Source organism: Phyllobates terribilis, unplaced genomic scaffold (genome assembly GCF_046119375.1).
Source record: "Phyllobates terribilis strain yellow unplaced genomic scaffold, ASM4611937v1 Scaffold_3__8_contigs__length_932513732, whole genome shotgun sequence".
NCBI classification, from domain to species: Eukaryota; Metazoa; Chordata; class Amphibia; order Anura; family Dendrobatidae; genus Phyllobates; species Phyllobates terribilis.
In genome coordinates, this window is record NW_027362763.1 from 84389311 (window position 1) to 84416601 (window position 27291).

A 27291-nucleotide genomic window follows, 5' to 3' on the forward strand; every position below is an offset into this window, starting at 1 on the left:
GTCACAGTACAGAGATAATGCACATAGTGATGTCACAGTACATAGATAATGCACATAGTGAAGTCACAGTACAGAGATAATGCACATAGTGAGGTCACAGTACATAGATAATGCACATTGTGTGGTCACAGTACAGAGATAATGCACATAGTGAGGTCACAGTACATAGATAATGCACATTGTGTGGTCAGAGTACATAGATAATGCACATAGTGATGTCACAGTAGATAGATAATGTACATAGTGAGGTCACAGTACAGAGATAATGCACATAGTGAGGTCACAGTACCTAAATAATGCACATAGTGAGGTCACAGTAGAGAGATAATACACATAGTGAGGTCACAGTACATAGATAATGCACATAGTGATGTCACAGTACATAGATAATGTACATAGTGAGGTCACAGTACATAGATAATGCACATAGTGAGGTCACAGTACAGAGATAATACACATAGTGATGTCACAGTACAGAGATAATACACATAGTGAGTTCACAGTACATAGATAATGCACATAGTGTGGTCACAGTGCAGAGATAATGCACATAGTGAGGTCACAGTACATAAATAATGCACATAGTGATGTCACAGTACATAGATAATGTACATAGTGAGGTCACAGTACAGAGATAATGCACATAGTGAGGTCACAGTACCTAAATAATGCAAATAGTGAGGTCACAGTACATAGATAATGCACATAGTGAGGTCACAGTACAGAGATAATACACATAGTGATGTCACAGTACAGAGATAATACACATAGTGAGTTCACAGTACATAGATAATGCACATAGTGTGGTCACAGTACAGAGATAATGCACATAGTGAGGTCACAGTACATAAATAATGCACATAGTGAGGTCACAGTACAGAGATAATGCACATAGTGAGGTCACAGTACAGAGATAATGCACATAGTGAGGTCACAGTACAGAGATAATGCACATAGTGAGGTCACAGTACATAAATAATGCACATAGTGAGGTCACAGTACATAAATAATGCACATAGTGAGGTCACAGTACATAGATAATGCACATAGTGAGGTCACAGTACAGAGATAATGCACATAGTGAGTGGGTGGGAGCCGGTGGCGCACGTGTCGGCTTTCTTATTTATTGTTATGGGAGTTCCAAAAACAGAGGAGCAAATACAAGGAGGGAGAAGAAATGTATCAGAATGGTCACATGAGAATAAGGAGAAATATAACCGCAGCGCCGGCGTCATGGATCGTCCATCACTTATGTGACCTCCTATCAGTCTCCATCCAAGGGATGTATCTCAGTGGTAGAGCGCATGCATCCATGTCTTGTGATAAATTAGTAAAATCTCTCCAATTATATTCCAGGAACTTTGTTATTTGATTTTGCACTTAGTTCTCCCTTTGTCAGACCTCCATATACTGTCAGACCCCCATACTGTATACTGTTACACTCTGGAGCATTGTTTGCACACATCCCACTTACTTTCTTTTGTCTTTATATTGTTTCTCTCTTTATTCTTTGCATCACACGACCATCCATTATGTAAATGTCATTGATATTCTGTGTGTGTATACCTATCCATCTTATACAGTTATATGAAAAAGTTTGGGCACCCCTATTAATCTTAAGCTTAATGTTTTATAAAAATTGGTGTTTTTGCAACAGCTATTTCAGTTTGATATATGTAATAACTGTTGGACACAGTAATGTTTCTGCCTTGAAATGAGGTTTATTGTACTAACAGAAAATGTGCAATCTGCATTCAAACAAAATTTGACAGGTGCATAAGTATGGGCACCCTTATCATTTTCTTGTTTTAAATACTCCTACCTACTTTTTACTGACGTACTAAAACACTTTTTTTGGTTTTGTAACCTAATTGAGCTTTGAACTTCATAGCCAGGTGTATGCAATCATGAGAAAAGCTACTTAAAGTGGCCACTTACAAGTTGTTCTCCTGTTTGAATCTCCTCTGAAGAGTGGCATCATGGGCTCCTCAAAACAACTGTCAAATGATCTGAAAACAAAGATTATTCAACATAGTTGTTCAGGGGAAGGATACAAAAAGCTGTCTCAGAGATTTAACCTGTCAGTTTCCACTGTGAGGAACATAGTAAGGAAATGGAACAACACAGGGACAGTTATTGTTAAGGCCAGAAGTGGCAGGCCAAGAAAAACATCAGAAAGGCAGAGAAGAAGAATGGTGAGATCAGTCAAGGACAATCCTCAGACCACCTCCAGAGAGCTGCAGCATCAACTTGCTGCAGATGGTGTCACTGTGCATCGGTCAACTATGCAACGCACTTTGCACAAGGAGAAGCTGTATGGGAGAGTGATGCGAAAGAAGCCGTTTCTGCAAGCACGCCACAAACAGAGTCGGCTGAGGTATGCAAAAGCACAATTGGAGAAGCCAATTTTTTTTTTGGAAGAAGGTCCTGTGGACTGATGAAACCAAGATTGAGTTGTTTGGTCATACAAAAAGGCATTATGCATGGCGGCAAAAAAACACAGCATTCCGAGAAAAACACTTGCTACCCACAGTAAAATTTGGTGGAGGTTCCATCATGCTTTGGGGCTGTGTGGCCAATGCCGGCGCCAGGAATCTTGTTAAAGTTGAGGGACGCATGGATTCCACTCAGTATCAGCAGATTCTTGACAATAATGTTCAAGAATCAGTGATAAAGTTGAAGTTACGCAGGGGATGGATCTTTCAGCAAGACAATGATCCAAAACACCGCTCCAAATCTACTCAGGCATTCATGCAGAGGAACAATTACAATGTTCTGGAATGGCCATCCCAGTCCCCAGACCTGAATATCATTGAACATCTGTGGGATCATTTGAAGAGGGCTGTCCATGCTCAGCGACCATCAAACTTAACTGAACTGGAATTGTTTCGTAAAGAGGAATGGTCAAAAATACCTTCATCCAGGATCCAGGAACTCATTAAAAGCTACAGGAAGCGACTAGAGGCTGTTATTTTTGCAAAAGGAGGATCTACTAAATATTAATGTCACTTTTCTGGTGAGGTGCCCATACTTATGCACCTGTCAAAGTTTGTTTGAATGCAGATTGCACATTTTCTGTTAGTACAATAAACCTCATTTCAAGGCAGAAACATTACTGTGTCCAACAGTTATTACATATATCAAAATGAAATAGCTGTTGCAAAAACACCAATTTTTAAAAAACATTAAGCTTAAGATTAATAGGGGTGCCCAAACTTTTTATATAACTGTATTTACACTGCTCAAAATAATAAAGGGAGCACTCAAATAACACATCCTAGATCTGAATGAATGAAATCTTCTCATTGAATACTTTGTTCTGTACAAAGTTGAATGTGCTGACAACAAAATCACACAAAAATCATCAATTGAAATCACATTTATTAACCAATGGAGGCCTGGATTTGGAGTCACCCCCAAAATTAAAGTGGAATAACACACTACAGGCTGATCCAACTCTGATGTAATGTCCTTAAAACAAGTCAAAATGAGGCTCAGTATTGTGTGTGACCTCCACGTGCCTGTATGACCTCCCTACAACGCCTGGGCATGCTCCTGATGAGGCTGAGTATTGTGTGTGACCTCCACGTGCCTGTATGACCTCCCTACAACGCCTGGGCATGCTCCTGATGAGGCTGAGTATTGTGTGTGACCTCCACGTGCCTGTATGACCTCCCTACAACGCCTGGGCATGCTCCTGATGAGGCTGAGTATTGTGTGTGGCCTCCATGTGCCTGTATGACCTCCCTACAACGCCTGGGCATGCTCCTGATGAGGCTGAGTATTGTGTGTGGCCTCCACGTGCCTGTATGACCTCCCTACAACGCCTGGGCATGCTCCTGATGAGGCTGAGTATTGTGTGTGGCCTCCATGTGCCTGTATGACCTCCCTACAACGCCTGGGCATGCTCCTGATGAGGTTGCGGATGGTCTCCTGTGGGATCTCCTCCCAGACCTGGACTAAAGCATCCGCCAACTCCTGGACAGTCTGTGGTGCAACGTGACGTTGGTGGATGGAGCGAGACATGATGTCCCAGATGTGCTCAATCGGATTCAGGTCTGGGGAACGGGCGGCCAGTCCATAGCTTCAATGCCTTCATCTTGCAGGAACTGCTGACACACTCCAGCCACATGAGGTCTGGCATTGTCCTGCATTAGGAGGAACCCAGGGCCAACCTCACCAGCATATGGTCTCACAAGAGGTCTGAGGATCTCATCTCGGTACCTAATGGCAGTCAGACTACCTCGGCGAGCACATGGAGGGCTGTGCTGCGGGCTGGTATGTTTATGCACAATCACCAGGGACCTTCCCAGCCTGATAATATCAGCTCTCAGTTGTCTGCTTTAATTAACTTTGCTGGTTACATGGGGGGATACACCACGTCATTTTTTTTTGTTTGTTTTTTTATTTAATCATTAAAAGCTGCCTGATAAGCTCCACAGGGTGCAAAGTTATTATATGTTGGGTGGTTGTGCAATTATTTGTCTATATGTCTGTTCCTATGTCTAAATGTCTCTCTGTACGTCTGTTGGTCAATATATCTGTCTATCTATCTACTCAATCTATCTCCATTATCTATCTCCATGTCATTTATTGCTGTCTAAAAACGCTAGAAAAATGCAGGAAAAAAAGCACGTTTTTGCCGCTGCGTTTTTCCTGCCAAGAGATGTGGAAATGCTGCAGAAATTTCTGCTTTCAAATAAGTGTGAACATACCCTTAGGGTTTTGCATATGAGCATAACACACATGCAGGGGATGTAGCTCAGTGGTAGAGCGCATGCTTTGCATGTATGAGGCCGCGGGTTTAATCCCCAACATCTCCATTGTCATGTATTCCACAGAGATCACTCTATATCTCACCATGCTGTCACTGTGTCAGGATTTCATCAGGGATTCCAACATATGGAATATATGTTAATGCCCTCTGTACAGTCACTGCCACCTTCACAATAGCCCAATTATTAATATTACTCGCTGCCACCACCGGCTGAGTTTGAAATATAGTACAAGGCCTTGCCTGGCCAAACGCCTGCATTCTGGTAGTGTATGGCTTCTGGGAAGCGAACGATTACAGGACAAAAGAAACAGAACGATTAGACTTTATATTTAATCCAAATGGGAGGCAGTGTTTAGGAAAACTATACAAAAATGTTTACAAAAGGAGACAATTCAATACATTAATAGTTACACCAAATAATAAGGATTAAAGAAGAGACTTACTATAAGATCGCTGAGACGATTCAATATAGGTGGATTTGATTTGAACGTTATCGAATATGACCCATTGCTTATAGTATCTATACCCCCCAGCCAACTATTTTATGCTGAAGGGAGAGACCCCCCTGGGATGACGTCACAGGGACTGGGCTCTAGCCTGCACATTTTATTAAAAACTTCTGGGATAACTCATCGCTCGTTGATCCCAGAATCCCAAAAGTGATACCATATTTCTATTATGATTTTACCTTCATTTAAGGACCACACACTGCATAGTTGCGACCTGCTATCCTAGTGCTTTAGTGCTACAGCTCCATGGAGGGGTTTGATAAAATATGCATAGCGTTATGTGATATTTCAGTTTTTCTTTTTTAATAATTTTGCAAAAATTTCTACATTTCAGTTTTTTTTCAGTCAAGATGGGGTGCAGAGTGTACTTTAATGAGGAAAAAATGAACTTTTTAGAGTTTACCAAATGGCTGCAATGAAACAAAGAGTGAAACATTTAAAGGGGTCTGAATACTTTCCGTATCCAATGTATTGCTCCATACAGTATGGGCCCCATATAATGCTCCATACAGTATGGCCCCATATAATGCTCAATATAGTATGGGCCCCATATAATGCTCCATACAGTATGGCCCCATATAATGCTCAATATAGTATGGCCCCATATAATGCTCCATACAGTATGGCCCCATGTAATGCTCCATACAGAAAAAAAATAATAATCAAATACTTCCCTCTCCTTGTTCCCCGCTGGCCGCAGGTCCTGTCTCCACAGCGTGTTCCGGCTCTCTGCACTGTGACTGCCCAGCACAGAGGGGGCGCTGTAGTGATCGCGCCCTCTTCCCTGAGATGTCACAGAGTCGGAAGACACCGGAGCTGCGGAGGAACGTGGAGAGATGAGTATCGCGAGCAGTTTAAAGCAATGTGGGACGCGGTGCCAGAGCCCATGCTGTACTGCTCTGCCAGCTATATAGTGGCCGATTCCGGGTACTGCACACCTGACCCTATTCATATGATCTGCAGTACCCCGCTGTAGCCACTATGCAGTTGTTGGCGCTGTGCTGTTCCAGTCTGCAAATAATCACATCCAACCGGCACCAAGAACAGCTGATCACGCGTGCCGGGGGTCGCGTCCCCATTAATCTAATATTGGTCGCCTATCCTAAGGGTAAGTCATCAATATAAAAGAGCTGGACATCCCCTTTATCTGTTGCCACTACCCCTATACCAACTAATGGTAAATCCCTCCCTCACTTATCATTATGTGCTGCTAATGTTACGTAACAACATTCTATATAGTGAAGTCACAACCAGACATAGAGATGGTAAATATTATTTATTTTTAGGAACATTTGGACAAATAATGGAATATATGAGGATATCATAGTCTGGCGCTGCAGCTGTTATCAGCATCTCTGCACATGATGAAATCAGGGTCTCTATGAAGCAGATGAGGGATCTGTGGATCATTATGGAAATGATCTGTAACTTCTGCAGATTTCTGTAAAGAGAAGACACCAAATTATTACATCTCATCAATAGATTCCCAGTAAAAAGTTAATAATCAGCTGGAAAATATAAAAAAGCAAATTCTAATATCTACTTACATGAAGGACAAGTCATTCTGATTTAATTCCTCAATGTTCTCCAGGCTTGGATCATCCTTCTATGAAAAGGAGAAAAGAACAATTACTTATATGTCACATGTGATCTAGATATCATGGGGCAGCGGGAATGAGAGGTGACTTACCATCTGGTGATTTTGGGGTGTTCATGGCCCTTCATGCTTGGTAAGATGTTGACCAAAGCTGATGGTAAACTAAAGAGAGATCAGAACAGCAGGAAGTTACAGGTGATATTTTTTACAGTCTTGTAATGAATGTAGTGTTAATGTATGCATTGCTCCCTTACCTGGGCTGGGGGTCAGTATGTTCTCCACCACTGTCTGCACCATGAACATGGTGCTTCAATGGAAGCAGTGGTTACGGCACAGGGGGCACAGAGGGTTGGAGCGGAGCCATCTAGTAATACATCCCTGATGGAAGGTGTGGTCACATGGAAGGACCGTGACCTGCTCTCCGATCTCATATTCGGTCATACAGATGATACATGACTCGGCCTCCTCCTGTGCGGTTACATCCCTTGTTGGGAGATTTGCAATTAGCAGTGCTCTCCTGCGAACCCAATGCTGCCGCCTCTGCCGCACAGGTAGATTTTGTGCAGGTGGCTCCACAGCATTGCTGTCGCTCTGACGTCCATCACTGGTAGAAGGTCTTTCCTCGTCTCTTGGAGGAGACCGTCCATCACTGGTAGAAGGTCTCTCCTGCACAGGTAGGTTTTGTGCAGGTGGCTCCACCTGTGGCAGTGGTGGTGTCATCACACCCACTTCCTCCAGTTGAATGGGTGGGAGGGGACGGCCGCCATCCCTGCTGCTCTCTCCGGAGGGCTCTGCAGGGGCTGGTCTTAGAGGAGAGCGGCTTCTATCCCTGCTCTCTTCCTGTCCTCTACGCCGTGGAGGATCTCTGGCCCGTCTCCCTCTCCTCTCAGTGACAGCATTGCTGTCTCTCTGACGTCCATCACTGGTAGAAGGTCTTTCCTGATCTCTTGGAGAAGACCTCCTTCCATCACTGGTAGAAGGTCTTTCCTGATCTCTTGGAGGAGACCTCCTCCGTCCATGGACAATTATGGCCTGACCTATAAACAAATAAGAATTTATCTGAATTATTTCCAATTTTAGTAAACACTTTTTGGCTATAGTGATGGGTCCTTCTACTGCTGTGGTGTTTAGGGAGAGGGGAACCCTAGAAAGAATTGACTTTATTTTGGCCTTAGTTAACCTGCACTGTCTGTCCTGAAATGTGTCCCCTCATACCCCAGGGATATCTCCTCCCAGGAAAGCCCTATAGTGTGGGAATATTGTGGATCTCCCCCAAATATTTCCCTTACCTTGATTTTCTGGTCGGCGCAGCCATGCCTCATTGTCAGCAATCAGCTGGCGCAGCTCCCGGGCGCTCATGACTTAGGTACCTGGAGCTGGCTGATAGAATATTGGAGAACTAAGCTCTCCGGTGGCACCGGTGTTATTGTGCTCTGATCAAAGATCAAGAAGAAGAAATGGAAGTAATCACCAGATGTGTAACACAAACTAGTTCGCTCTTCCACAACCAAAGTGAAGTCTCAGCAAAAGCATCAACTCAAGAAATGGCGCTGAGGTCACAGTGCTCAGAGATTATATACCCTCAGGACATTCCATGATGTCATTATGACATCATAACTGAGTGACCCCCTAATCCTGAGCATTGTGACATCAGAGCAGCCAGGCCGCCATGTTTGCTGCCAACTGGTGAATGAGGCAGAGAATGTGGAATAGAAATATCCCATCTGATTAATAGAATATAAATGTATATAAATCTGTGTTGGAAAAGATAGAAAAATCAGTTTTCTCCATGTTTGTAAATAGTCGTTTTTTCGCTTTGGTAGATATTATATACATGTTATATATGGTATAAATTATCTTCTGCTGTAAATGATAATAATGGAATGTTATTCTTTATCATTTATAGTTGTGGGTGATACATTATTGCTAAACAATAAACAACTCACCGACCTGTCAGGGAAATGATCAGGTTATATAAATGAGTGAAAATAGAATAAATAATAATAGAAGGTAAAGTATACAAATGCCTCTAAAAAAAAAAGTCATCAGTTTTTTTTACTTTTCTGTACCACCAGGGCCGTCCTACATGACATACATGGATTTTACCTGGGTGTCTCGTGCCCCTATAATAATGTGTCCATATCACTCAGTTACCCCAAATCCACAAAACTATCTATTAGAACAGGACCTGGACTGGTAATCTTCCTACCTGGCAGATTCCCTGTGGACGCCTCGGGTGGGCTGGTCAGTGGATCACCAGCAAGGTGCAGATTTAGCCCTCCTAAAGTATAACAATAGTACAGTGGTGGCCAAAAGTATTGGCACCCCTGCAATTCTGTCGGATGATACTCAGTTTCTTCCTGAAAATGATTGCAATCACAAACTCTTTGGTATTATTATCTTCATTTAATTTGTCTTCAATGAAAAAAAACAAAAAGAATTGTCCTAAAGCTAAATTGGATATAATTCCACACCAAACCTAGAAAAGGGGGTGGACAAAAGTATTGGCACTGTTTGAAAAATCATGTGATGCTTCTCTAATTCATGTAATTAACAGCACCTGTAACTTACCTGTGGCACCTAACAGGTGTTGGCAATAACTAAATCACACTTGCAGCCAGTTAACATGGATTAAAGTTGACTCAACCTCTGTCCTGTGTCCTTGTGTGTACCATATTGAGCATGGAGAAAAGAAAGAAGACCAAAGAACTGTCTGAGGACTTGAGAAACCAAATTGTGAGGAAGCATGAGCAATCTCAAGGCTACAAGTCCATCTCCAAAGACCTGAATGTTCCTGTGTCTTCCGTGCGCAGTGTCATCAAGAAGTGTAAAGCCCATGGCACTGTGGCTAACCTCCCTAGATGTGGACGGAAAAGAAAAATTGACGAGAGATTTCAACGCAAGATTGTGCGGATGGTGGATAAAGAACCTCTACTAACATCCAAACAAGTTCAAGCTTCCCTGCAGTCCAAGGGTACAACAGTGTCAACCCGTACTATCCGTCGGCGTCTGAATGAAAAGGGACTGTATGGTAGGATACCCAGGAAGACCCCACTTCTTACCCCGAGACATAAAAAAGCCAGGCTGGAGTTTGCCAAAACTTACCTGAGAAAGCCTAAAACGTTTTGGAAGAATGTTCTCTGGTCAGATGAGACAAAAGTCGAGCTTTTTGGGAAAAAGCATCAACATAGAGTGTACAGGAAAAAAAAGAGGCATTCAAAGAAAAGAACACGGTCCCTACAGTCAAACATGGTGGAGGTTCCCTGATGTTTTGGGGTTGCTTTGCTGCCTTTGGCACTGGACTGCTTGACCGTGTGCATGGCATAATGAAGTCTGAAGACTACCAACAAATTTTGCAGCATAATGTAGGGCCCAGTGTGAGAAAGCTGGGTCTCCCTCAGAGGTCATGGGTCTTCCAGCAGGACAATGACCCAAAACACACTTCCAAAAGCGCTATAAAATGGTTTGAGAGAAAGCACTGGAGACTTCTAAGGTGGCCAGCAATGAGTCCAGACCTGAATCCCATAGAACACCTGTGGAGAGATCTCAAAATGGCAGTTTGGAGAAGGCACCCTTCAAATATCAGGGACCTGGAGCAGTTTGCCAAAGAAGAATGGTCTACAATTCCAGCAGAGCATTGTAAGAAACTCCTTGATGGTTACCGGAAGCGGTTGTTCGCAGTTATTTTGGCTAAAGGTTGTGCAACCAAGTATTAGGCTGAGGGTGCCAATACTTTTGTCCGGCCCATTTTTGGAGTTTTGTGTGAAATGATCAATGATTTGATTTTTGCTTCATTCTCTTTTGTGTTTTTTCCTTGCAAGCAAATTAAATGAAGATAATAAGACCAAAGAATTTGTGATTGCAATCATTTTCAGGAAGAAACTGAGTATTATCTGACAGAATTGCAGGGGTGCCAATACTTTTGGCCACCACTGTAACTATAACAATAGTATGTTTGCATACTATAGCGCTACAGAGTGCTACTTTATTTGTTGGTTATATATGGAGATGGCTACTCTTAGTAAGCACCTGTACACACCGGTTTTCTGTTTTGAAAGTGACGGTCAGTCTTTTGATATTTGTATACATAGGATTTCTGAATGATCACTCCACCCCTAAGCCTCAGGAGGTTTTAATTATAGCAGGATCCTACCCTCCCATATACATGTAGACTTTAGTATAAGATTGGATTCACACTAGGTAGGTTCCTGGCAACGAGAGTCGCCTTACCATGGCTATCGGGTACACATGAATTGGCTAATTTATGCGCTAAGAATTCTCATTCATTTCTATTTTCTAGAGCAGTAATGCAATTCAAATTTCATACATTTCATGTTTTCATGCTATAGCGCTACAGAGTGCTACTTTATTTGTTAGTTATATAGATGGCAACTCTTAGTAAGCACCTGTACAGACCAGTTATCTGTTTTGAAAGTGACGGTCAGTCTTTTGATAGCTGTTATTGATAACCAGGGAACATTTTGGGCTAATGGCCCCTTTCCCTGGCTAGTAATATCAGCCCCCAGCAGACGGCTTTCCCTCTGCTGGTTATGAAAATTTGGCCAGAGCCCCCTCTGTTTTTTTAATCTAATTCTTTATTTTACACATAATGTACACTGGGCTTGCTGACTACAATTTCCATCACTGTCGCCTGCTCGCGCTGATCTCAGGCAACAATGATATGAGCTGCATTCAGCTCCCGGCGCATGTCCAGCACTCCGGCATTCAAAAGTCTCGCATTAGAGCTACCGCCGTCAGACCCGGTGGCTTGAACTCCGGTAACCTTGTAGAGTTCAAAGCCACCGGGTCTCCCGGCAGTTGCAAGGCCCAGAAACCTCATGGGAAACTTTGAGGGACATTTTAGGTTTTGGAAGTTTCCAGCTGCTGGAACACCTAGTGGCAGCGAACTAAGGTTACTTTAGGTGTGTATTTTACTGTGCTTGTTAATAAAAAAAGAGAAGTGGGGTCCCTCGTAATTTTTATAATCAGCAAAGGGAAAATCAACGGCTGGTGGCTGATATTATTTGGGAACAGGCCAATAGCCATAAAGATTCCCAGGCTATTAATATCAGCTCACAGCTGTTTGCTTAGCCTTTACTGCTTATTATAGGGGAGACCCCAAACAAAAATTGATGTGGGGTCCCCCTATATTCACTAACCATCAAAGGCTAAACAGACAGCTGCGAGATGATATTAATAGCTTAGGAAGTGGCCATGGTTATTGGCCCCCTCCTAGACTAAAAACATCAGCTCTCATCCGCCCCAGAAATGGTACATCAATAAAATGTGCCAAATCTGATGCTTAGCCTCTGCTCTTCCCACTTGTCTTGATGCGATGACAAGTGGGTTAATGATTGTGGGGTTGACGTCAGCTGTTTTATGGCCGCTAACATCAAGCCCACAAGTTAGTAATGGAGAGGCATCTATAAGACTCCCTATTACTAACCCAATAATCAGATTGTAAAAAAACACACCCAGAATAAAGTCCTTTATTTGAAATAAAGACAAACACTCCTTTATTAAAATAAAAATAAAAAAGTATTATATTCACCTTTACACCTAATTCACCAAAGCCTTTGTCCCCTGTAAAAGAGAAAAAAATAAAAAAACACCATAATGCTCACCTTAACACCTAATCCCTGATGCCCTTGTCACCTGTAAACGACAAAAAGTAGTAAACCACCATAATACTCACCTGTCTGCCGTGAATATAATCCATACTGTCCCACGACAATCCGGATGACTTGGAGAAGAGTCACATCAGCAGTCACTAATGTGACTGCTCTCCACGACAGCCCGCTCACACTGACACAAGAGTGTAATCTCTCCTGCAGGTGATGCCGCCTTTCTACCGCTGCTGATGGCCTGCAACCAATCATCAGACATAAGCAATATCAGGAGATCATCATGGGGTGCAGTGCTTGTCACGGTGCGTATCTGGGAGGTAAGTGCTCTATGCTTTCTTCTTAATTCATTGGGACAATAGAAAAGCGCCATCCAGTAGGGAACAATCTCTTTAAAATACGGGAAAATGAGAATTGGATTTTTTTAAAATTTGTTCAATAAAAGGCATAAAAAATAAAATCGCCTCCTTTTTTCCCCATATTTTAAATATAAACAAATAATGAAAAAATTAAAGAAAAATAGTTTTGTCTTGTCCCTAATAGTCCAGACTATGAGAATATGATGTTATTTATGCTGCATGATTATAAAAGAGAAAAAATAATAGAGAAAATCTATTAGTAGATAGTCATAGATTAGTGACTCTTGGAGATGAGAACAAATCCATGGGTGTCCATACAGGGGATGTAGCTCAGTGGTAGAGCGCATGCTTTCCCTGTATGAGGCCCTGGGTTCAATCCCCGACATCTCCATGTTTTGTGATAAAAAAACTAGTAAAGCTTCCAAATATTCAGGAATCTGATACGTGTGAGTATACAGCGGCTCGTCTGTCTGGGTGTAACACAGAACTAAATATCAGATATTTGCTTTTGAAAATGTTATGCAGAGTGATTGTTGGACACTAGGGGGCAGTGTAATCAGCACAATACACCTACATACATCGCTAGAGACTAGAGAGGAGGAAATCAGTTTTCAGGACCAGCGGCCGCAACAGTTATTCTGTGGCCGCTGGACAGGAGCCCCCCAAACCTAATCCCACCTGCTGGTATATTATGTGAGTGCTGTGTGCTATTAGTACAGTGGGGAAAATAAGTATTTGATACGCTGCTGATTTTGCCAGGGGCGGACACAGACTGTAGTGAGCCCCACATAACACTGCATACAGAATACTGGCCCCCATATAACGCTCCATGCAGGCTGTTCCCCCCTTACAATGCCCCATTACACGAGCGATATCTATTGTGAATTCTACAATAGCCCAGAAACCGGCAAATCCTCACAGCGCACAGTGCAGACCGGACAGTATAGTCCTCCATACAGTATTATGGGCACCATATAATGCTCCATACAGGATACTGACCCCCTTATAATGCTCCATACAGGATACTGGCCCCCATATAACGCTCCATACAGGATACTGACCCCCTTATAATGCTCCATACAGTATACTGGTCCCCATATAATGCTCCATACAGGATACTGGTCCCCATATAATGCTCCCTACAGGATACTGGTCCCCATATAACGCTCCATACAGGATACTGTCCCCCATATAATGCTCCATACAGAATACTGACCCCCATATAACACTCCATACAGAATATTGGCCCCATGTAATGCTCCATGCAGGCTGTTCCCCCCTCATAATGCCCCATGCAGGATGTCACACATCCCCCCACCAGATAATGCCCCATGCAGGATGTCACACACCCCCCCACCATATAATGCTCCATGCAGGATGTCACACCCACTTTCCCCCCACCATATAATGCCCCATGCCCCATACATGAAAAAAATAAAAAAAATCCAATACTCACCTCACTTCTTACCTGCTGCTGGCGCTGCTCCGGACTCCAGCGTCGCCCGCGTCTTCCCGCTCTGCACTGTGACAGGTCAGGAGAGAGCGCGCGCGGTGTAAAGACATCACCGCGCCCTCTGACCTGAGACGTCACAGTCAGAGGACGCGGAAGACGCTGAGGAGGCACGGGGAGGGGTAAGTATTGTGCCGGCGCCGTCACATGACCGGAGATGTCCCTGCGCTCAGCATGGTGCCGGGGAACCATGTGGAGCGCAGGGACATCTCCGGTCATGTGACGGCGGGAGGTCCTGCGGGGGGGCTCCATGAAGAGACGCACAAGAGGGGGGTCCCGAAGGGGCCCCGACCGGCCGGGCCCCATGCTGGAGTCAGGGCAGTCATGCCCTGATGGCGGCCCTGCTGGAGGCTGGAGGGGCCCCATCTCCCTCGGGGGCCCCCGTTCAATGAACCGGCTGCACAGGCGGTAGTTCCGCCCCTGACTCCACCAGCAGAATAGTGTGTGCAGCTCTGGATTATAATACAGGATGTAACTCAGGATCAGTAATGTAATGAATGTACACAGTGACTCCACCAGCAGAATAGTGTGTGCAGCTCTGGAGTATAATAAAGGATGTAACTGAGGATGACTAGAGAATCAGTAATGTAATATATGTGCACAGTGACTGCACCAGCAGAATAGTGAGTGCAGCTCTGGAGTATAATGCAGGATGTAAGTCAGGATCAGTAATGTAATGAATGTAGACAGTGACTGCACCAGCAGAATAGTGAGTGCAGCTCTGAATTATAATACAGGATGTAACTCAGGATCAGTAATGTAATGAATGTAGACAGTGACTCCACCAGCAGAATAGTGTGTGCAGCTCTGGAGTATAATAAAGGATGTAACTGAGGATGAGTAGAGAATCAGTAATGTAATATATGTGCACAGTGACTGCACCAGCAGAATAGTGAGTGCAGCTCTGGATTATAATACAAGATGTAACTCAGGATGAGTAATGTAATGTATGTACACAGTGACTGCACCAGCAGAATAGTGAGTACAGCTCTGGAGTATAATACAGGATGTAACTCAGGATCAGTAATGTAATGTATGTACACAGTGACTGCACCAGCAGAATAGTGAGAGCAGCTCTGGAGTATAATACAGTATATAACTCAGGATCAGTGCAGGATCAGTAATGTAATGTATGTACACAGTGACTCCACCAGCAGAATAGTGAGTGCAGCTCTGGAGTATAATACAGGATGTAACTGAGGATCAGTAGAGGATCAGTAATGTAATGTATGTGCACAGTGACTGCACAAGCAGAATAGTGAGTGCAGCTCTGGAGTATAATACAGGATGCAAGTCAGGATAAGTACAAGATTAGTAATGTAATATATGTACACAGTGACTGCACCAGCAGAATAGTGAGTACAGCTCAGGATTATAATACAGGATGTAACTCAGGATCAGTAATGTAATGTATGCACACAGTGACTGCACCAGCAGAATAGTGAGTGCAGCTCTGGAGTATAATATAGGATGTAACTAAGGATCAGTACAGGATCAGTAATGTAATGTATGTACACAGTGACTGTACCAGCAGAATAGTGAGTGCAGCTCTGGAGTATAATACAGGATGGAACTCAGGATCAGTAATGTAATGTATGTACACAGTGACTGCACTAGCAGAATAGTGAGTGCAGCTCTGGGGTATAATAAGGGATGTAACTCAGGATCAGTACAGGATCAGTAATGTAATATATGTACACAGTGGTGCACCAGCAGAATAGTGAGTGCAGCTCTGGAGTATAATACAGGATGTAACTCAGGATCAGTAGAGGATCAGTAATGTAATGTATGTACACAGTGACTACACCAGCAGAATAGTGAGTGCATCTCTGGAGTATAATACAGGATGTAGCTCAGGATCAGAACCGGATCAGTAATGTAATGTATGTGCACAGTGACTGCACCAGCAGAATAGTGAGTGCAGCTCTGGAGTATAATACAGGATGGAACTCAGGATCAGTAATGTAATGTATGTACACAGCGACTGCACTAGCAGAATAGTGAGTGCAGTTCTGGAGTATAATACAGGATGGAACTCAGGATCAGTAATGTAATGTATGTACACAGTGACTGCACTAGCAGAATAGTGAGTGCAGCTCTGGAGTATAATACAGGATGTAACTCAGGATCAGTACAGGATCAGTAATGTAATATATGTACACAGTGGCTGCACCAGCAGAATAGTGAGTGCAGCTCTGGAGTATAATACAGGATGTAACTCAGGATCAGAACCGGATCAGTAATGTAATGTATGTGCACAGTGACTGCACCAGCAGAATAGTGAGTGCAGCTCTGGAGTATAATACAGGATGGAACTCAGGATCAGTAATGTAATGTATGTACACAGTGACTGCACTAGCAGAATAGTGAGTGCAGCTCTGGAGTATAATACAGGATGGAACTCAGGATTAGTAATGTAATGTATGTACACAGTGACTCCACCAGCAGAATAGTGAGTGCAGCTCTGGAGTATAATAAAGGAATTAACTGAGGATGAGTAGAGGATCAGTAATGTAATGTATGTACACAGTGACTGCACCAGCACAATAGTGAGTTCAGCTCTGGAGTATAATACAGGATGTAACTAAGGATCAGTACAGGATCAGTAATGTAATATATGTACACAGTGACAGCACCAGCAGAAAAGTGAGTGCAGCTCTGGAGTATAATACAGGATGTAACTCATGATCAGTACAGGATCAGTAATGTAATGTATGTACACAGTGACTGCACCAGCACAATAGTGAGTTCAGCTCTGGAGTATAATACAGGATGTAACTCAGGATCAGTACAGGATCAGTAATGTAATGTATGTACACAGTGACTACACCAGCAGAATAGTGAGTGCAGCTCTGGATTATAATACAGGATGTAACTCAGGATCAGTAATGTAATGTATGTACACAGTGACTGCAGCAGCAGAATAGTGAGTGCAGCTCTGGAGTGTAATACAGGATGTAACTCAGGATCAGTAATGTAATGAATGTACACAGTGACTCCACCAGCAGAATAGTGTGTGCAGCTCTGGATTATAATACAGGATGTAACTCAGGATCAGTAATGTAATGAATGTACACAGTGACTCCACCAGCAGAATAGTGTGTGCAGCTCTGGAGTATAATAAAGGATGTAACTGAGGATGTCTAGAGAATCAGTAATGTAATATATGTGCACAGTGACTGCACCAGCAGAATAGTGAGTGCAGCTCTGGAGTATAATGCAGGATGTAAGTCAGGATCAGTAATGTAATGAATGTAGACAGTGACTGCACCAGCAGAATAGTGAGTGCAGCTCTGAATTATAATACAGGATGTAACTCAGGATCAGTAATGTAATGAATGTAGACAGTGACTCCACCAGCAGAATAGTGAGTGCAGCCCTGGAGTATAATACAGGATGTAACTGAGGATCAGTAATGTAATGAATGTACACAGTGACTACACCAGCAGAATAGTGTGTGCAGCTCTGGAGTATAATAAAGGATGTAACTGAGGATGAGTAGAGAATCAGTAATGTAATATATGTGCACAGTGACTGCACCAGCAGAATAGTGAGTGCAGCTCTGGAGTATAATGCAGGATGTAAGTCAGGATCAGTACAGGATCAGTAATGTAATATATGTACACAGTGACTGCACCAGCAGAATAGTGAGTGCAGCTCTGGATTATAATACAGGATGTAACTCAGGATCAGTAATGTAATTTATGTACACATTGAATGCACCAGCAGAATAGTGAGTGCAGCTCCGGAGTATAATGCAGGATGTATCTCATGGTCAGTAATGTAATGTATGTACACAGTAACTCCACCAGCAAAATAGTGAGTGCAGCTCTGGAGTATAATAAAGGAAGTAACTGAGGATGAGTAGAGGATCAGTAATGTAATGTATGTGCACAGTGACTGCACCAGCAGAATAGTGAGTGCAGCTCTGGAGTATAATACAGGATGTAAGTCAGGATCAGTACAGGATCAGTAATGTAATATATGTGCACAGTGATTGCACCAGCAGAATAGTGAGTGCAGCTCTGGAGTATAATACAGGATGTAACTCAGGATCAGTACAGGATCAGTAATGTAATGTATGTACACAGTGACTGCACCAGCAGAATAGTGAGCGCAGCTCTGGAGTATATTACAAGATGTAACTCAGGATCAGTAATGTAATGTATGTACACAGTGACTGCACCAGCAGAATAGTGAGTGCAGCTCTGGAGTATAATACAGGACGTAACTCAGGATCAGTACAGGATCAATAATGTAATGTATGTACACATTGACTGCACCAGCAGAATAGTTAGTGCAGCTCTGGAGTATAATACAGGATGTAGCTCAGGATCAGTAATGTAATGTATGTACACAGTGACTCCACCAGCAGCATACTGGGTGCAGCTCTGATCAGCTGCTAGTCAGTGTGCTGATTACGGGTGTGGTGGCTGCAGATCCTGCTGTGAGCTCCTGATCTCTGAGAACCAACACCTCTCCACCTGGGGTCCTGCTCTCTCTCTTTCCCGGAGGGAGAACTGGTTTCTGGGATGAGTGATGGAGCCAAGTCCCATTCTTCTGCTTCCCGAACCAGGCCGGCGGGGGGCAGAAGAAACCAGCAACCGGCCTGCACATCAGAGGACTCGGGGGTGAGACGCTGCACCAGGAGTCACAGCAATGTGGCTCCTACTCCCCCCGGGATTGTGGAGACCCCCAGAAGCCGCAAGGCTTCCAGCATGGAGGAAAAGCCTGACAGCGGCGTGCAAGATGGCGCTCCTTCCGGAGGAAAGCTGAGTGCTCACGGAGGTGAGGCCGACCTCCCTGAGGGGGGGTGGGCGCAGCAGGGACCCCGGGAGTCTGTGTCCACATATGCCTCCCGGGTCATGATCCACCTCCGTGAGTATGAAGATGCCAGTAAGCTCATCAGGAGGCTACGGGAGGAGCTGCGCTGCACAAGCGCCAAAGCTGCAGGGGCCTCCAAACCAAGGAAGGCCAAGCTCCAAGCCAAGGTAAAAAGACTGAGCAGTGAAATTCAACGCCTGGAACTTAGGAAAGCCACCATCAGGGAGCAGAGTGGTCCTTTCAAAGAAAAACTTATAAATGAAGACTGCTTTAGAGAAATGGCTGATACCAGAGAGCAAAGGCAGATGGGGCTGCAGCCTGAGAGCCAGGTGGATGATGAGAGTGATGATGACCAGCAGGAAGCCCCACCTGGTAGCCTGCAAAGTCACCCGCAGGCCACGTGCAGCGAGCTCCCTGCAGGACAGGCGACAGTGACATCCGGTCGCAGTTCTGCCGGCTCTGGGGAGGACAGTGACAGCAGCGGCCAGGGAGGGGCGCTAATGGCGGAGATTAAACTCCTGGAGTCCCCAGTGTGCCTCCAAAGCTTCCATCTTGGTGACGATCTACCAGAAGAGGCACCTGGGGGCCACAAAAAGGCAAAGAAGACCAAGCCAAAGCTGCAGGAAGCGGTAAGATACGTATATGCCCCCCTCCCTGTACCCCCTGAGTCGGCGGCAGGCTCAGCTCGCTGTATAAGCCCCGTTGCTCAGCCCAGCCCGGGTTCTGCTGTGGATCCGGTGCAAAGGCGCGGGGAGATTACAGAGCGCGGTAGTGAGGCGCAGAGCTCCGTCTCTGCTTGTAGTAGTGGGGACGTAGCAGGAGGTGCATCAGCCGAGAGGCTGGACAGTGAGGGCGGCCCGGCGGCGGGCGTTCCATCAGGCCACGATGCTGTGGTGCGCTCCTCAGTGGGAGGGGGGAGCAGCCCGGTGTCGGGGGCAGCTCCGGTAGCCTCGGCTCCTCTGAATGCTGTTGCCGCTGATCACTTAGTTGAGAAGCGGCGGCAGTGTGAGGGGGCAGTTGGGGCTGAGCGCTCCGGTCCTCCCACGAAAGTGCTATTTTGTGTTGGCGTTGCTGGTCCGGAAGATCCTGATGCTAAAGATCAGCGGCGCCTAACTGCAGCTAGAGATCAGCGGCACATTATACCAAATGCCAAACAGCGGAAATTACCGACCGATGATGTGGAGGGCACACATAAGACCGGGGGTGAGGTCGCCTCCAGTTCTATGGAGGTGACTGAGCCCCTTGTGCCTGATGCGGAGGTCAAAAGGTCATCCACCATTGTTACTGGTCCAGCAGGAATGAATGTGGTGGTGGAGGTGAATGAGGATAATTCATTGTCTGGTGGTGTGGTTGCTGGTTTGGTGGAGGGTAAGATGGAGGTGGGTAATGGTGATACTGTTGGGGCTGACGTGGTCACTGGTCCGGTTGCCCCCCCGGGGGTGGCAACACCTGTCCGGAGTTATGCCAGTGTCACCTCCGGGGCAAATAGGGCATCCTCCTCGTCTCCGGGCTTTGGGGACGGCATGTTGCAACGTCGCCTTCTGGAGGCTCTAAAGAAGGGGGAGAGATCACTAATGGTAGAGGGTCGAGAGGTTGATCTATCGTTCTGGATAGAGAGGCATGGCCTCGGGGCCTTCCGAGAGCAAAAAGGGGGAGATACAGTGTGGTCCCTCCCAACAGCCGGGCCAGGCAGTGTGCGTAGGAATGTGGTCCGTCTTCGGTGGAGGGGCAGTGATGCATGTCCTCCAAGGTCTAAAGTTGAGGAGCTCCTGCTGAGGATGGGCTTCAAGGCGATTGACATCTACGTCTTGATACATCCCTATTCCACGCCTGAGTTTGATGTCAGCTTTGTTCGGCCGGAGGGGCTTGAGCTCTTCTGGGCGAATTATGAGTTGGCAAAAAATGAGCCCGGCTGGCGAGACTTTGCCGTTCAGGCAGTGTCTCGCCAAAAACAGATCAAGAAAGTGACCGTGATGACTCGTAATGAGTCGCTTTCTTGCTATGACATCATGACTTCGCTTGGTCGGTATGGAGAGGTGGTGGAGATGCCAAAGAAAAACCGCGACGAGTTTGGTATCTGGTCAGGGGCCTGGACGTTTATGGTAAAACTTAAGCGTTCAGGTGGTACGGTTGCCCACATTCCATCGTCTGCCTTCCTGGGTAGGGATCGTGTCCTGGTCTTCTACCAGGGGCAACCGAAGCTCTGTCACAGGTGCGGCGACCCCACACACTTCAGTGCAAACTGCACCGTGCAGAAATGCGCGTTGTGTGGGGGTGTCGGCCATCTTGACGCCTCTTGTGTGGAGATTAGGTGCCACCTGTGTGGTGAGTTAGGTCACCCATTCAGCCGTTGTCCTCGCTCCTTTGCTAATGCAGTCGAGACCCCGGTGGGAGTAAGCCGTGAGGCCGATTCTGCTGGGGAGGGGACTAGCAGGGGTGGGGGAGCTGAGGGGCCAGGGAAGAAAAGCAATAAAAAGACGCCTGCCCAGCTGAGGCGTCTAGACAAGCGCAGACAGGAGAGGGAGCGGGGCGAGCCCCAGACTACCGGGGCAGCCCCTGTCCTGGATGCCAGTCTTGCTGCTGAGGCCCCGAGGGATGATGAGTTGGATGAGGAGGTCAGGAGGATCCACAGGGAGGAAACTGCCTCTTCTTCAGAATCCTCCCATTATGAAAGTATGGATGAGGATAATAAGCGGTTGCTAGAGAACAAGCGTAAGCTCGGCACCAAAAAGAAGAAAAAGAAGGGAGATAAAACATCTTCTCCCACTCTGACCAAGGTACCTAAGGAAGTTAAAACCGACTCCCCTCTAGTTGGTCTTTCTAACCGGTTCCAAGCCCTTGATAACATTTCTTCCTCTGAGGAGGAGGCTGAGGGTGAGGATCCGGCTTCAGCGGAGCTTACAGGGGGCGCCGAGTCTCCTTCTCCTGGGGATGCAAGGTCCTTGGGGGGAGGGAATGGCCCAGAGTCCGGAGACGAGGACGAAAAAAGAAGGAAAAATGTGGGAATGGACACCTCTGTGTCATTAAAGAGGGGGAAGGATTCCTCCTCTGAGGCAGAGGATAAGGGGAGTGGGAAGAAGAAAGTCATCTAACTCAATCACCAATGATGGCGGTACCCACTCCGTTGACGCTGGCGTCCATTAATGTCGCCAGCATTAAGTCAAACATGGCTAGATTTGCGGCCTTTGATTTTCTCAGCCGGGTTGAAGCTGACATTTTCTTTTTGCAAGAGACCAGGCTGCCAAATATGGCAGAGGTGTTTATAGCTAAGAGGGAGTGGAGACTCGGGCCCTCCTATTGGTCTCTTGCGGCTGAGCCGTATAGCGGAGTTGCGGTCCTTTTTACCGCACCGGTAGAATGCCGACGGGTTATTGAGTTAGAAATGGGGAGGTGCCTGATATTAGATGTCCTCATGAAGGGACAAGAGCTTCGGCTCATTAACATCTATGGTCCCCAATCTAAATGGGACCGGAAGTGTCTCTTTATGAGGATCAAGCCCTACCTTTTTACGAGTCGGCAGGTCGTCTTTGGAGGGGACTTCAACACTGTCACGAGGCCCCGGGATAGAGGAGGTTCCAGAGACAAGCTGACTTATGATAGCGTCGCCCTTAATAGTATAGCTAGTGAGGCTGGCCTGGTGGATGTCCACATCCGGCACACCGCAGGCCACGAGGGGTTCACCTATCATAGAGGTAACTGTAGGTCCAGGATAGACAGGTTTTATTTAAAGGAGGAAGCCGTCTCTTCAGCAGTATCTGTTGTTGAGGTGGAGTTCTCCGATCACTGTTTGATTTTGTTTTCCCTGAATGTTACAGAGACCCCCCGGATGGGAAGAGGCTTTTGGAGGCTCAATTCGTCTCTCTTGGAAGAAGCGGAGATAAGACAGTCCTTTGAGGATTTTCTTCAGAGCCAGGTACCCTTACTGGATCTTTGTAGTAGTAAGTCAGAGTGGTGGGAGATGTTTAAGAAAAGGGTGGCGAGATTCTTCCGCCAGCTCTCGAGCCTCAGGAGCCTGGACAGGTACCGCCTGTATCAGGGCCTGAGGAGGAAACTCGAGCATCTTGTCTCAACTGGAGGTAGCCGCGAGGAGATCTCCAGAGTGAAATCTTTGCTAATGAGGTGTCAGTATGATAGACACGCATCTTTGGTTTTTGAGAGGGATTACGGGAAGTACCGCTCGCCCGACCCTTACAGAAACTGCAAGATGTCAGTGAATAGTAAAGTTGTTACAGGACTGGTTGACACTGCGGGGTCCCTGAAAAGATCCAGATCAGGGATCCTGGAGGTCGTCAGATCCTTCTACTCGCACCTCTTGGGGAAGAGGGATCCGGAATGGGATGAGATATCGGCTTTTCTGGCTGAAGCTGTCCCCGAACCAGGGGTAGACCCCTCTTTGGCGTTTTGACAGAGATGATCAGGGAAGAGGAAGTTAAGTTGGCGATTGAAGGGCTTGCCCTGAAGAAATCTCCCGGTCCGGATGGCTTAACATCTGAATTCTATAAGATCTTTAAGGGCGCCTTGGTTCCCCTCTTGACTGAGGTATTCAATGAGTGTCTTTCCTCGGGCACTCTGCCAAAGTCAATGAGGAGGTCTGCCCTGATCATCTTGTCAAAGGGTAAGGACCCATCTTGCATTGAGAATTGGCGTCCCATAGCGCTTCTCAATGCAGACAGGAAGGTTTTGGCAAAGGTGCTGTTTAATCGGCTGGTGAAATTTGCACCCCAGCTCCTTTCGGGAGCCCAGCATTGCTCTGTTCCGGGCCGCAGTACAATTAGTGCTGTACTCTGTGTCCGAGAGGCGGTGGAGCAGGGGAGGGGTGGCCACTGGAAGGGGTACATGCTGTCATTGGACCAGGCAAAAGCGTTTGATCGGGTTAATCATGAGTACCTCTGGTCTGTCCTTCTGAGGTATGGCCTGCCGGGGGGGTTCGTTGATTGGCTTAAGACCTTGTACTCTGGGGCAGAGAGTTTCCCGCTTGTGAACGGTTGGATTGGCAGCTCTTTTGAGGTTGGGTGTGGTGTTCGCCAGGGTTGTCCCTTGAGCCCGCTACTGTACGTGTTTGCGATTGACCCACTTCTTAGGAGGGTGGAGCGTGGACCGTTGGCTGGGATCGGGATGGACCGGGCAGCACCGGAAGCCACTCTGAGAGTGGTGGCGTATGCCGATGACGTCACCGTTTTTGTTTCCTCTGATGGGGAGGCAGAATGGCTGATGTCAGAGGTAAATCGCTACTCGGAGGCATCCGGGTCTAAGATCAACCGGGATAAGTGTGAGAGTCTCTGGCTGGGAGGAGGAGATCCTGGTTTTGATCTCCCGGACACCCTTCCAGAACCCAAAGTCTCTGCAAAAGTTCTTGGCATCGAATTTGGCCAGGGGGATTACCCCAAACAAAATTGGGACAGCAGGCTAGAGATCACCACTCAGAAGGTGAACCAATGGAAGGGTTGGTCTTTGACCCTAAGGGAAAGGATAAACCTGATCAAAACTTACCTGCTCCCTTTGCTGATCTATCTGGGCAGTGTGTGCATCTTGCCAGAGCCTCTCTGGACTCGGGTCTACAGTTTGTTCTTTCAACTGTTATGGGGGAATAGACTGAACCTGGTCAAGAGGGAGGTTACTTACCGTACGAGGAGACTAGGAGGGTTGGGTATGGTCAACCCTGTGGTATTCCTTGTGAATACCTTCATTAAGATCAATATTGCAAACCTCTGGAAAGAGAGGGCTCCTCTGTGGGTATTCTCCTGTAAGGGATGGTTTCAGCTTTTCTTCCAGGAATGGGAGACAGGAGGGCAAGTGAAGGATCTCCGCACACCGTATGGACATCTCCCGGCTTACGCTACCGTGGTTCTGAAGGTAATTCGCCGGTGGGGTCTGGGAATGTGGGAGGTCAGGACTCTGCCAAGGAAGCTCCTTGACAAAAGGGTTCTGTTGACCCATTTTCAGAGGCCTCTGGCGCTCAGGGATTGCCCAAGTCGGGATCTTGGGGTGGGTCTGCATCTTTTGAATTCTATCAGGATCCCCTCGAAGGTTTGGGACTTGGCTTGGCGCTGCTTCCATGGGAAACTGTGTGTGAGGGACAATCTGAAGTGTAGGAGCTCTGAGGACAGGAACTGTCCTCGGGAGCATTGTGGTACCATGCTTGAAAGCATGGACCACTTCCTGCTTCGTTGTCCCTTTAACACAGAGGTGTACAACAGGGTGGGCACCTCCATTGGCTGGCCCTGGCTGGCCGGTCTCTCTTATGCGGAATGGGCCTATGGAGCATTCGGGGACCTGGGTGGTCGGGACCGTTGCACCTTATTTCTAGTTAGCACAGTGGTTAGGTATCACACGTGGAACGCACGGTGCTTAGTATCGACGCAGCGGAAAATCCTCCCAGTGGACGATGTGTTTAGGACCATACTCGGTGACCTGGTGAAGGTGCGTTCTCTGGAGTATGAGAGACTGGGTACACGGAGGGCCGCTCTCCTCTGGAGGGGCTTTTCTTTTAGTGTGCCCTAGTCTGGTCATCTCCTCTCCTGGTGGTGGGCTGCTGCTGACACCATAGATTTTTGTTTTATTGATCAGTAGACAGTGATGTAGGGCTGCAGGCACCGAACTTGGGCTTTGTCAGTTGTGGTTATTGTATTGTTTGTTTCTGTATATATTGTATATATGGGTTTGGGTGTAGGTGTTAGGTTGGGTGGAGGGAAAAGGGGGGAGGTGGGTTCATCTTTTGGGACACTGGTTATTTGGGTGAAAAACTGGCACTGCCTGATCTGGCCTATGGACGTTGGACATGGACTGAGGCGCAGGACCAGCTCTCAGGTCAGTGCCGGGGAGGGACTGGTGGGCTTGAGTGTGGGGGGTTTTGTTTTGTCTTGTATATATTTGTATAGTTAGTATTTATTTTAATTTATTTTATTTTATTTATTTAAAAAAAAAAAAAAAAAAAGAATGTATATATTAGTTTGTATATAATTTGTCGGTTATTGTTTATTATATTGTTATTATTTGTTTGGTAACCGGACCAGATGTCATGGTGTAGGTAGTTATTATTGTGTATATATGTATAATATGTGTGTGAGGAGAGAGGGAGCGGCTGGACCAGTTCATTACATTGTTTATTTTCTTGTTATTAATTTTGTTATGTTTTTCATTTTTATAATAAAAGATCTACAGGATGTAACTCAGGATCAGTAATGTAATGTATGTACACAGTGACTGCACCAGCAGAATAGTGAGTGCAGCTCTGGATTATAATACAGGATGTAACTCAGGATCAGTAATGTAATGTATGTACACAGTGACTGCAGCAGCAGAATAGTGAGTGCAGCTCTGGAGTATAATACAGGATGGAACTCAGGATCTGTAATGTAATGTATGTACACAGTGACTGCACCAGCAGAATAGTGAGTGCAGCTCTGGAGTATAATACAGGATGTAACGCAGAATCAATACAGGGTCAGTAATGTAATGTATGTACACAGAGACTGCACCAGCAGAATAGTGAATGCAGCTCTGGAGTATAATACAGGATATAACTCAGGATGAGTACAGGATCAGTAATGTAAAATATGTACACAGTGACTGCACCAGCAGAATAGTGAGTGCAGCTCTGGGGTATACTACAGGATGTAACTCAGGATCAGTAATGTAATGTATGTATGACGCGCCCCCTGGGCCAGTGTTGTTTGGGGGATACCCGGAGCCGAATCAGGTGGGGGTTGTAGTCTCCGAGTGGCGGTGACCCGGTCCGTGCCCAGGGTGTCAAGCTCAGTGTGTGGCAGTCCTACAGATGTTACTGGATGTTCTTTAGTGTCGACTACGCCACCCGTTGATTTGCGGTCAGTACGGCCGCCGCTGCAGCAGGGTCCGCTGAGGCTGGTGGTGTGTGCGCAGCTCAGGTAGTATAACCCCCAACGGGAGGGGTATAGCCTCAGGGGGTCAGCTGTAGAGGGTGGTGGTTGTGGTGGTGCAGTGAGAGTAGTAATAAGACTCCGAGTCGGGCTGTGCAGTTCAGGGTTTTACTTACTGCTTTTGTGTTGGTCACTCCGGCCTTGAGTGACCGCCCGAGCCGTGCTGCGTCCACCAGGTCCTGGACTCGGCCAA

At 46.2% G+C, this 27291-nt stretch overlaps 1 non-coding gene across 1 annotated transcript; it reads left to right on the forward strand.

Annotated features, from left to right (window-relative positions):
- The first annotated feature begins 4751 nt into the window (after positions 1-4751).
- TRNAA-UGC (transfer RNA alanine (anticodon UGC)) lies at positions 4752-4823 on the forward strand. The gene has a single exon. It is a non-coding gene; the product is annotated as a tRNA-Ala (tRNA).
- Positions 4824-27291: the final 22468 nt, after the last annotated feature.